Raw genomic sequence first — 10,556 nt, 5'->3', positions numbered from 1 at the left:
CTGAAAAAGTTTCTTTCAAATACCTACTTAATTTCTTCCTTATTGTTTACAATAACAGCATGCTTTTTTAAAGCATTAAGCAAAAAAATTTCAATATTATATTTATTTCTCTTAGCTTAAAGATTTTTGCTCTGTACATGATGTATAATTAAAAGAATTTTGCCTTGGTGACCATTTGTTGTGGGTTGGAAAATCGGTCAATTTGAATTTGAATCCTTGTAAATCAGAGCAAAGAGTAGAAGACAAACTGGGAGGGAGGGGATATTGGGCTGTTTTGTTTATTATACTAAAACGACCAAGCTAATATTGCTTAATTCACTTCTACAAGAGAAGCCAAAATGCCGCGTGAAATCAAGGAGATCAAGCAGTTTCTGCTGCTGGCCCGCAGGAAGGACGCCAAGGGTGTCAGGATAAAGAAGAACAAGGAGAATGTCAAGTTCAAGGTCCGTTGCTCCAGGTTTTTGTACACCCTGAAGATCACCGACACAGAGAAGGCTGACAAGCTGAAGCAGTCCCTTTCTCCCTGGCCTCCAGGTTAAGGAAATCAAGAACTAAAAAAATCTGCTATACAAGATTTCAACATTGGCTGTATCAACATCAATATATTTTCATTATCTACCATCATGTTGTATTTATAGGGGGAAAAATATACTAGACCCCACAGTTTTATAACACCATTTTCGTATTCGTTGGCTCAACAACTTTGTGGACTTTTATTTAATTTTGATTCGTTGGTTCATAAGGTTGAATGCCCAAATGTTTCAACCAGTAATTGTAATTTTTAGAAGGTATATTTTTATGTATCAACATTGGGGATTCCATCGATTTATCGGACATTGTCTTATCCCTTTAGATCCCTGAGAAGGCAAGCAGTCACTGTCAGATCAACTTCAGGGGCCACCAAAATATGTAAGATCTCTAAAACCGCTGGTCCGATTGGTCCACAATTTCAGGCAAGCTTTTTATTGGCACTGTTCATATCATAACATTTTTTGGGATAGGGGGAAGGTCAACTCTGAAAGATGAATTAATCTAGCATGTTATTTTGCCCCTTAAATTGCATCCTTCAAGCGCATTTTTTTGTATAAAATCAGTGAAATTAACAAATTTTCTCAAGCTTTGAAAGACATTTAATTAAAATGCAAATACACCACGAAAAATGAAGTTACTCAGTAGAACACTACTACATTTATACTCCACCCTCTCCCACATTTAAAAAAATCTTTTTTAAACCTTAAAAAGGGTAAAAACTATAAGGTTTAAAAAAAATTGTGATGTTAATAATCAATTAGCTTTTAATTTTTAAGTCTTTAAAATAATAATATTAATTAAGATTTTATGAATTTATTTTATTCTAAATTTGTTTATCTTGACATCTATATCACGTATAGAGATGTCTTCAAACTATATAGGTTAACCCATATATGTCCAAGGGTGAGGATAAAGGGGTGCCCACTCCACTGATACTTTGAAACTCCTTTATTTCCCCCCCCCCAATTTAAAAAAAAATAATACAGTATCCTATTAGTTGAGAACTTGAAGATAGAAATATTAATAATGGATTTATTCAATCATTTTTGCAACTGTAGAGGTGTTTAGTTCTCTTTAGGGTTATATACATATTCCCCCCCCCCCCCCACCCCCCCAGGGTCATCCAAGTTTTTATTTGAGGAGGATAAAATGAGTGGATTCAAAGGTTTAGAGGGATAATCTAATGTATTTTTATTTTATTTTGAGGGAGTAAAATGAGGGGTTTCAATGTTTGTCGGGACAAATTCCCCTTTACCCCAAACTCTTGGACGTTTCCCCCATCCTCTCTCAAAAAAAAGTAAAAAAACGCGTTTAATGCTGCCTTGAAAAATGAGCACATAATACATTTTTTTCTGTCCAACTCTTCAACTGCTTAATGAAAAGTAATTTAATTTGTAAGGTTATGAATATTTGTTACTTCAACAGAGTTTCTTAGAATTAAAAACTTTGTTTTTAATAAGTTCCTACTCTCTTTGGAATGCTTTCAAAAAATTTAGTTGGAGGGAGGAGAAGGGGGGGGGGGCAGTTGACAGTATTAGATTATTGTCCATTTTATATTTGGTGTATTTAAAAAGATATAATCATACTTTTATCCATTGTGTTAACCTGCGATCGTGGCTTAAAACGTAGCGCATCCGCTCGTCGCCGGGGAGGTAATAGGTTTGAATCTCGGGCCGCGTCATAACTAAAGACGTTAAAAGTGGTTCCTACTGCTGCTATGTCTGGAATGCCTTGACCAATAAACAAACAGGCGCAACTCACTACCATGCACAGTTGGGACTTTTTAGACAAAAGTGGTGCAATCAAAGGGTTGGTTGTCTGATGGATGTTACTTAAACTAATATCCTTGGGTGTTAGAGTATCGCATCCCATTACAAGTGTGGATGATGCTCTGGATTCTCTAGAAAATCACTTAAAATCGAAGGAGAATCCCGCCCATACGAGGTAATGATTTATCCTTTGTGGTACATGGACATTAACCCCCTATCCACCTATATTTATCTTAATCTTGTCTCTATTATTTGGGCGGATGGCTACTTTTATCTTTATGTTTAGATTAAGATTTGTAATTATGATAACATAACTTATATTAGCCTCTGCATTTCGCGCTCTTTTTAGTATCGAATCTACTCTATAATGTACATTGTCTGTCTGACAGTCCATACTTAACAATTTGGGGTAAATTTAATTTTCTTGGATCCTATTTAAGTTAGACTGCTGATATATTTTGGTACCCTTACCATAAAGCACCCGTTTAAATAACTTGATCCGTCAGTTTGTCGGTCATGCCACAAAAGACAAAAATATATAATTTTCGATGTTTATACTTATTAACAGTAGCATCTCTTTCTTTGTTATAACCACTGAACGTCTGCTCTATAACTCACTTTGTCCTTTTTTCCCTATATAATACCTTTGTGCTTCGCTACTTATAGATGTCGTCAACCTTGTTCTAATTTCTATTGGTTTAATCTTATTTTTTTTTAGCCAGTTACAAGTTTCACTTTATTAGAGTCCATGATAATCTGGTTTTAGATTCAAGCACTAATAAATTCATTTCAACCACTTTTTGTAATTTTTGTCTTGATCCCTGAGAAATTGAATATGTTAATGATAATTATTGGCCAGGCCGAAACCTAAGGAAAAGTGACATTGATTCTGAAAATTTATAATACTTCGTTGCTTTAACTTTCAGTCTGCTTGTTTATGGGAAGGATATGGCAATGACGCTTTTTTTTATCCACCTTTATCCAATCCATTTCTTCTTTAAATACCTTCTAGCTTTCAGTGGTAAAATTGAAAAAAATGAGGTTTGTATTTTTGAGCGATTTATCTTAAGAAGGGTAATGGTACCCCTCCCCAAATATAATTATAGGAATAAACTTTGAAAAAGGGCCTTATTTAAATAAATAAGCATACACTTTATTTAACAGCTGCATGCATACAGACAGACAGATCAAAGCATAACTACGTCCGTCACCATGTCAGAGTATGTTACAAAAAATTGTAGCCATTCCTTGTTTATTGACAATTCACAAAATTCCGATGGAAAAAATAAGGTAAAATTTGTTGAAATATCTGCTACAAATAATTATCAATACTATTATAAGAAGTAGTAAGACTTTTTTGTCTGTTGCCTAAGATATCGATAACTATTGAACTGATTGAGTTCTCTACTTTAGTGAATCTTTAAATATGTCTTGGGATGGTTTTAGTTTGGGGTTAAGCTATTTCGTCTGCCTATTTCTTCCCCTTAGAATACTAGTTATTTTTAAAGAAACCATTACTTTTAATTTTGTTTGCAAACTTTATCATATAATCTGTATTTAAAAAGGTTACAATTTTTGAAATGTTAATTGGAACGTGTTTACCTGTCTTCATAAAATGTTCAAAGGCCCCTCATATTTCAATTAGAATAAGAATCTTAAGCATGTGCGAGGGTTGCGGTGTCATTTCAAAACGACAAAGTTTTAAGTAGCGAAGCTTAAAACATTAGAAAAGTTCAATAAAATATCTTCTTCGAAACCTTAGATTATTATTTAAAGAAGGTTTTTTTGTTTGAAGATTTTTAATAAGTACTAAACTGTTTGAGTTATTCTTTTTTTAGGAGAGCTTCACATATGTCCCGAGAAGGTTTTAGACTTTTTTTTGTCTACTTTCTTGTCTTTTCCAATAGAGCTTCTGATATTTATTACAGGTTAGATACACTATTAAGAAGAATTAAAATTGAACAGTATTAAAGAAACATCGAATATTTCTGTGGTTTTAATTATTTCTGAAATTAGTTGAATATCATAAGAAATATGAAATATGTATCAAATAAAATTTGCATTTTTTCTTTCCCATCATAAATATCTAGTTTAAATTTCTCGATAAAACATTTGACACATTATATCACTTTATGTTCTTTCTCTTTTATTTTTCATCTCGTCATTTTCCTAACTATCTCTCTTTGTTTTTGTTTTCTGAAAAATCATGTAGAGCATCGTATTACAGACAATTTTCATCAATAATAAAATTAAAACCAGTTTTGTTTCGGACCGACCGAGCCAACAAAACTGGTTTTACTGTTATAATTATTAACTTCAATATCCACGTAAAGCTGTCTATAATATGATGCGATTAATGACTATTCTCAGATTTTACTTAAGGAAGATAGGTGAAGTTTTGAAGATTCCCCATACAAACTGGGTATCCAGTACATAATCTTTGTTCTTTGGTTAGTTGGTCCTGCTAAACAGCTAAATATTTATACGTAAAGGTTTCGTGATTTTCTATTTAATCCGTGTTCAATCTTTTTTCCTCTCTCTTTTTGATTATGACCACTGGACATCGGTTCTTTAACTCACTTTGTTCAGCCATGATATCTGTGTGCTTCGCTTTCTAAGATGTAGTCATCCTTGTTTCACAGTTTCCAGCGATTACAACGTTCTGACAAATCTTTTCCTAAGCTCTTTGTACAATGAACGTTAAAATATTCAATTATTCTAAAAAATGATTATTTAATATTTTCCATGAATAGATGAACATCAAATAACACAAATCATAGGAAACGTCGATTTATTGTAAATTTTTATTAGCGAAGCTAATTTATTAATTAGTTATTAATAAGTATAAATACCCATCAATATTATTAGCAAATATAAAAACAATTGTCTGGAATTGATATGTTTTTTAAAGAGAAGCTTTTCTATACTTAGGGTAAGTCAGTCGGTTCGTCTATAACGGATAACTCTAGAAGAAATTGATTTCAAACTTTGTATGATGATTCCTGTAACAGTGGGGACGATTTAGAAAGCGTAGCACCTCTGTAATCGTTACCAGAAAGTCTGAAGTTCATTAATTTTCTGCTTATCAAGTTCTGACACTCTACATGTGTTGATTTTCGTTTGTCCAACCGTCTAATTTTAGAGATTTGCTTTTTATAGATGTTGTCATACTTGTTTTTTTTTTTATATATAAGTCACTCAGCTATCCATTACTGTCATAATTAGTAAACTACAATTAGTCAGGTTGAAAGAAACAATGCTTATGAAACACAAAATAGCTTCTTATTTGGAAATTTTATTAAATATAGATAAAAGGATCTGTTGAATGACATTTGCATATGGCCATACTCACTTCTAATTTAAATATAAGATAGAGAACCCAAAATCGACCAATACTAAAGCCATAGAACCAGGGAGGGAGTGTCATTGTATTGTTAATTACACAGATACCCAAATATTATAATTAAGGGCTCAAAAACGTTGGGTACTTTATCTCCACTCTATTTGGTTTCAAACTGGTAGTGTCTAAACTTTTAACCGAAAATGTATTCTACAAAAGAGGTATTTATGTTTATCATAATTGGGTAGGTTTATTAATTTCTCGTTCATTATCTTATCCCTGAAGAACCCTGCAAAGAACAAAAGAGAGGGCACAAACTTTTAAATGTTAGTTGTGTGTGATAAATGATTTAAATCCAATATACATACAATTATACTAAAATATATGTATACATAAATACAGGAGGGGGGTAAAGGAATAGGTTAATTGGTTAATAATAATAATAATAAGGACTATGAGTGTTTATTTTATAAATTTCTTAAACTCAAATGTCACTTAAAAATATAGGTGATTGCCTTCAATCGTAAGTGGACCATACATTGCCCCCCCCCCCCCCCCCTATAATTTAAGTTGTAAAGAGATCAATAGGAGTGGTGGCGCCAAAATGAGCAAGAATTATAGACATTCAAAAATAATATTGGGATTGGGAAGGAGTAGTACTCCACGAAGCAATTGAAAGGCTTATACCGAATTATAAAAAGAAAACCCCAGCAGATATATTGTGTTTTAAAAATTTATTTTTTCTGATTTATTTATAAACCTTGATTTTGATGGCTTATATGTGAATTTTAAAGGATTTCAATGAGCTGAATGAAAAATTGAAAGAATTGATTAAAGATGTCTTTCATGTTTTAAAAACCAAGCCTAACAAAGTATTAAAATATGAAATTTTATGTTCCTCTAGCTCTGAAATACAATTATCTATTCATATGTATGATTACACTATTCTCATTCTGACACTTCATCAATTATCAGCTGATTACGTAGTCAGAAATATTATGATTAATAATTCTAACTCTCAATAGATGGCGCTTCTTTAAAACTGTGAAAAAATAAATTAAAGAAATTGGATGTATGAGTGAAATTATGTTCAGTAAAATTTTGAAAATTCTAGAATGGTTATACAAATTGATGAAAAACATTATATTAAACTCAGGTTATTTTAATCAAGAAGGGGGGGGGGGGGTTGAGGATAAGTCCACCCCAAAGGAGAATTTTTATGCATGTTTGACGGTAAATGATTTATATTTAGTAAATTCTCGGAAAATACTAGAATGATTATACAAATTGATGAAAAACATTATATTAAACTCAGGTTATTTTAATCGAGAGGGGGGGGGGGGGGTTGAGGAGAATTTTTATGTATGTTTAACTGTAAATGATTAATATATTTTAAAAATATCTATTTTTTGTTGGATTGAAAGAAAACCAATAGAAAAGGTGTATGTATAGCTCTAAATATATGCATATATTATCAGAGAGGGAGGAGACATTGGAAACCAAAGTTTATACCACCTTATCTTATTCGTTGGCTCTAAAACATTCATTGGTAGGTTCCAAACGTTAAGTGTTAAAAATGTTCACTTAAATCTACAGTAATTTTGTTATCATTACATCAATTTATAATCCAATGTCCTATCCCTTAAGGTCCCTGATATATATACTTATTGTATTCTACATATTTATAGATACAAATTAGTTTTATGCTTTGGTTCTTAATAGCTATAGGCTACTCTATAACAAAGACACGTCAGTAAGACCATTCAACAAGCATCGTGATAAAATTATACGTCTTATTTTCAAAATAGAAACATAGATGATTTAAAAATAAATGATATTGAGATAGATATATGATTTTTAGAAAATAAGATCATTTAGGTTTAAATACTACATACATAAATGCCTTTCTGTTTATGTTCAGTTAGGTCTGATAGATATGCCTATTTTCATGTTATATTTCAGTATATTTTGGATCTAGGTATGTCTATTTTTTAGACAGGTACACCTCTTCTCAAAAGTATTGTAGTAATCAGTACTATATCTAGTTTTATTTACAATCAATAAAATTGAATCTACAAAAACTTAAGCATATTTATTTGACTTAGTCTTTCAATATGATTTTTTTTATAATTTTTTAAAAGTTTATTATTGTATAATAGTTTGTTGTTATATTTATATCAAACTTTGCCGAGTTGCTTATATTTACAATATTCCTGTTAATTTTAAAACTGGCCTTTTAAAAAACAGATGATCTTTAAGATTATTAATAATTCTAAAATGAATTAATTATATTTAAATTACTTTCAAGTTAGATGTATATAATTATGATAGAAATAGGAATGATTTTCAAAAATTCTCAGCTACTACTTATAAATATATAGGGTAACAGACACCAAGTACACTGAAAATGTACTTAAGTACAAGTTCATGTAACCACTCAAATCCCATATCTAAAAATTGTATGGATGCCATAAAAATTCATTTTGTTTATTTTAGTCATATATTTACTAGCGGCTACGCTCCTAGAGGACTCTTGAAATTAAATGTTTCATTATAAAAATCTAATTTGAGAAATAATTTGTCAATGTTAAGATCAGCTGTTTCTTATTCATGTTTCAACGACACTTACGCCGCCTAGCGGCAACTTATAACTATTTTTGGCAATTTCTCTTGGGAGGGTGGTGTCACTGTCCCCAAAATAGTTATAAAGCTACCCTGTAAAGAACCATAACTGTTCAGAAATTTTGTTGCGTTTATATAAGGATAAAAATATTTGAAAACTCATATGTACAAAAAATATACTGTACAAAGTTGGACCCTTAATTAGCTTATCATCATATACAGAAATACCCACCCTTTTTTAAATACCCAAGCCACGATATTAACAAAAGAAGTTCTGCATAATTTGATTATTTAGTTTCAGGTCTTTTTGAACCCCTTGATTGTGTAAAAAAAACTATCGAAGTCTTAAAATGAAAGGACAGGTGGATAAATTATGACTGATTTAAAAAAAACATTATTTTAAAGATTTCACAAATTTTATTAATGATAAGGGCCACTGTAGATTGAAATAAATAGTTTAAAAATTTGGACAAACGATTTAAGATTTTTGAATACCTTTAGTTTAAAGCCAAGTTGATTTTTAAAACATTGGGTACCATTAAAATTTACATTTTTTTGGGGGGGGGAAGGGGGTGGTGAGGGTTTAATATATCCCAAAAGGAAAATGTGAAAAAGGTGTGAAGTTTGATGAATTTGAATAGGTAGAATTACAATGCATATACCAGTGTTCTATACTCTATACTACTATATATATAATTCCAGGGGGGTGTATTCTTGAATTAGAACAATATGTTTAACTAAAAAGGACCTAAGAAAATAAAATATTTTTTTAAAGTTCATTTTCCAAGTTTTAATAAATATCTGATAGATAACATAAAGCAGCCTATAGTGCCTAATAAAAAAGATGTCATACAATACAAATGACCAATGATAGGCCAGTATAAATTTTACCATTATAAATTTTTATAAGCTGGTTCAGATAACATGCCAAAAAATTTACTCAACATATAAGCTTAAAATGGCTTTTTTTCTTGCATATTTAATCAAACTAAAAGAGTAGTTTATTTCAAAGTTTTAAGAATAAATCCCCAGTTTCTTATGCATAGATTATTTCAAGTCATTGGATGTAATCGTCTTAATTTTCCTATCCTTCTTTAGACACACTTGCCTCTAGTCAAATAATAGTTCCTATTTTAGACACACTTAGCTTAGATCATACTTAGGTTCAATATTGAAAATAATAAATGTATAAGTAGAGATGTATAATCCAGACAACTATCTGGCCCATGTAATGGAGACCCTTTTCGTCTACTAGCAAATTTATGTTCTTTTCATGCAGGGACTTGGCTGTGTTTATATTTCCGACGCTATTAGCTGATTTCAAAGACCCAATACAAAATCTATATTTTTCATTATTTGAAGAATACAAACATAATCTACCACTTATTGAACTAAAGGTACAGTTAATCAACGGAAAAAACTATATTGATCAATCATTTTTATTATTTTCTTTGTTGATAGCAAATACAGCCACTGCAAAGGTTGTTACAGTTGCGTATGGTTAACTTAATTCAACGTTTTAGCTCCTAGAGGCCTCTAGGAGCACTTAATGGAGGGGTAAAGGAGGTTGATCCTCCACTCTATTTTAGTTTTATAAAGAAAATGTAATTTTTTTGAGTTTATTTATTTTCTAGTGGCGATTTTTCTTAAAGATACCTCCCCAAGATGGGCATAAACCATTTCTGGATCAAAAAGAAGCTTTAATATCAGCGGTCAGCGAGATCCTGTTAAATAAAACCCGTACCCTAATGAACCCCAACGTAGATTCAGAAAAATAAATGGAAGATTCGCTTAAAAATTGTTCTTACTCTTGCAAATTGTACCACACCTTGTATTCTCTGGGGCTAAGAAGGAACATGAATTGGCAAATATTATTGTAAATCCTTTATTTCGAAAGTGGACATCTTGTGGGTTATTGTCGATTTTGTTGGTTTTCCCTTTAACTAAAATTTTTAAGTAAACAAAAATATCTAATATGTAGATTCAAATAATTGGAGAAAAAGTTTATACACTGAAGATTTAACGAAAGTCTCAAAAGGTATGAAGCGAATAAAAAAGAAAAGTAGATTAGGTTTTGAAGGAATAAGGAAATGGGCAATAAATTTATGTACATCCCCAATTATTTTAAACAAAACTACTCCTTCTGTAGAATAATAAAATTATTTGTTTATGAGTATGGAAACTGTCAATTTAAACAAACCAATCAAAATTTAACAAAAGTGTAAAAAGTTTTTAAGCCAATGAATAGTGTCAAGAAAAATTTACAGTCAATTCTACCTTTCCTCAACTCTTTT

The 10,556-nt window shown here is 31.0% G+C and overlaps 1 pseudogene; it reads left to right on the top strand.

The window, feature by feature from the left end:
• Positions 1-292: 292 nt before the first annotated feature.
• Positions 293-631, top strand: LOC145328258 (large ribosomal subunit protein eL38 pseudogene; annotated as a pseudogene).
• Positions 632-10,556: the final 9,925 nt, after the last annotated feature.

The sequence above is a fragment of the Acartia tonsa genome, chromosome 9 (genome assembly GCF_053477335.1).
Source record: "Acartia tonsa isolate MP-2025a chromosome 9, ASM5347733v1, whole genome shotgun sequence".
Taxonomy (NCBI): Eukaryota; Metazoa; Arthropoda; class Copepoda; order Calanoida; family Acartiidae; genus Acartia; species Acartia tonsa.
This window is presented reverse-complemented; position numbering and strand designations above follow the sequence as displayed.